Source organism: Rhincodon typus, chromosome 38 (assembly GCF_021869965.1).
Source record: "Rhincodon typus isolate 14 chromosome 38, sRhiTyp1.1, whole genome shotgun sequence".
NCBI classification, from domain to species: domain Eukaryota; kingdom Metazoa; phylum Chordata; class Chondrichthyes; order Orectolobiformes; family Rhincodontidae; genus Rhincodon; species Rhincodon typus.
Window position 1 is genome coordinate 1218921 of NC_063369.1, and position 1618 is coordinate 1220538.

At 49.9% G+C, this 1618-nt stretch overlaps 1 protein-coding gene and 1 pseudogene across 4 annotated transcripts in view; both read left to right on the plus strand.

Annotated features, from left to right (window-relative positions):
* The first annotated feature begins 245 nt into the window (after nucleotides 1-245).
* LOC109918922 lies at nucleotides 246-611 on the plus strand (annotated as a pseudogene).
* A 334-nt stretch (nucleotides 612-945) lies between these two features.
* Nucleotides 946-1618, plus strand: part of gtf2f1 (general transcription factor IIF, polypeptide 1) — a 152325-nt gene continuing 151652 nt past the window's right edge. Inside the window, exons 1-2 of one of the 4 annotated variants that reach the window (XM_048617908.1) lie at nucleotides 946-1036; nucleotides 1418-1492. The gene's annotated coding sequence lies outside the window, so the exon portion shown is untranslated. Of the gene's footprint in view, nucleotides 1037-1143; nucleotides 1493-1618 lie in introns of those variants that run through there. The other 3 variants (XM_048617907.1, XM_048617909.1, XM_048617904.1) reach the window with 3 other exon arrangements.

The following is a 1618-nucleotide window of genomic DNA, read 5'->3' on the forward strand; positions in this document are numbered from 1 at the left end:
TTGATATTAGATTACAACATTGCTTGAACAGGTGCTGAAAGAGCTGTGTATCTTCCTGAAGACTCCATCATGGGTCTTGTGGAGATGATGGATCCTGCACTGCTCAAGCTGCTGCAGCCCCGTCCCATCACTTCCTTGTGGTGTATGGAAAGTGCAGCAATATCAACACCTCATGCTGCACTGTCCTGCATCACTGACAGATCTAAAGTGAAGATATTCTTTGACCAAGTGGCATTGGCATGTGCATGTATGTTCTCCCTGATGCCCTTACCAGCATCAGCAATGAAGAGAAACGTGTAAAACGCCAGGTTCTCATCTGGCCATGTTCCAAAGTGATTGTGAAATTCCTGGCTGAAATGGTGAAGCATAGCTACATTGAAGAGTTTGAGATTATTGGTGACCACAGAGGTGGGAAAATAGTGGTCAATCTCACTGGCAGAGTGAACAAACAGGGTGTCATTAGCCCCAGGTTCGATGTGAAGTTGAGGAGCTTGAAAGGTGGCAGAAGCTCCGCTGGGAACGTTGTTTGAACAACCTTAGCTCTGATCATGGACCATGATGAGGCCAAATGAAAACATATGGGAGAAAAGATCCTAGGATTCTTTCTCTAAATTGTGAAACATGTCTATAATAAAGCACTGAAACCAAAAAAGATAAATTGCTTCCTCAGTTCAGAGGAAGGGTCACAGGACTTGAAACATTAATTCTGATTTTTTTCTACACAGATTCTGCCAGACCTGCTGAGCTTTTCCAGCAATTTCTGTTTTTGTTAAAAATAAATTACTGTCTGTACAATAGTCAGGGGTGGGTCTGCTGGTCTCAGAGCGATGCCCTGTGCCCACCCCAAACCCCTGCCAGGGAACGCCCCCCCCCCCGACAGTGGCACCCCACCGACAGTGACCCCCCCCCTGAGGGGAGTAACTATGAAAGGTGTGGGGGTGGGGGCATTTCCTGCAGCAGTGTTTCCTGATTCCTGGGCCTGGCCTTGTCTGACATTCCCAGGAAAAGCCCAGGTTCCAGCCCGAGATAAAAATAGGTTCGTATTGTATTCCAGATTTTTAACCGTCTGGCCGCTTCCGCTATGAGATTGGAAAATCCACACCCTAACCCCAACTCAAACACTAACCCTAACCCAACAGAATGAAAGGTTCCCTCTGATTCTCCGCCCAGCTCCACTCTCACTCTGTGTCTGAGAGGGGCCTGTTGTACACGGGAACGAAGAGAGCAGGACCTGCGACAGTCGGCGGTGATTGAGTGGCGGACCGAATTCGGCTGGAGGCGGTGATTGAGTGGCGGACCGGTTTTCCGGTTTGGTGAAGGTGGCGGCTTGGTTTTGATTCTTTTTGTGTGGGGTTTGGAGCGCGGTTTGTTTGTGGTGGGGGGCGGTAATTGATAATTTTTTTGTTTCTGTATTCAGTTTTATCGCCTCGCATTTCCAGCGAAAATTATAACATTTAACAAACAACTTGGCCAACAGCGCGCGTGCGCAGTGGTAAGTTTGAGCAACCCACCCAACAAACTTCCCCCCCCACACCCCTCACATTTCCCCCCCACCCCCCTCCCACGTACCCTCCACCCCCCTCACAACCGCCCACCCCCCCACGCCCCCCCCCCCCCC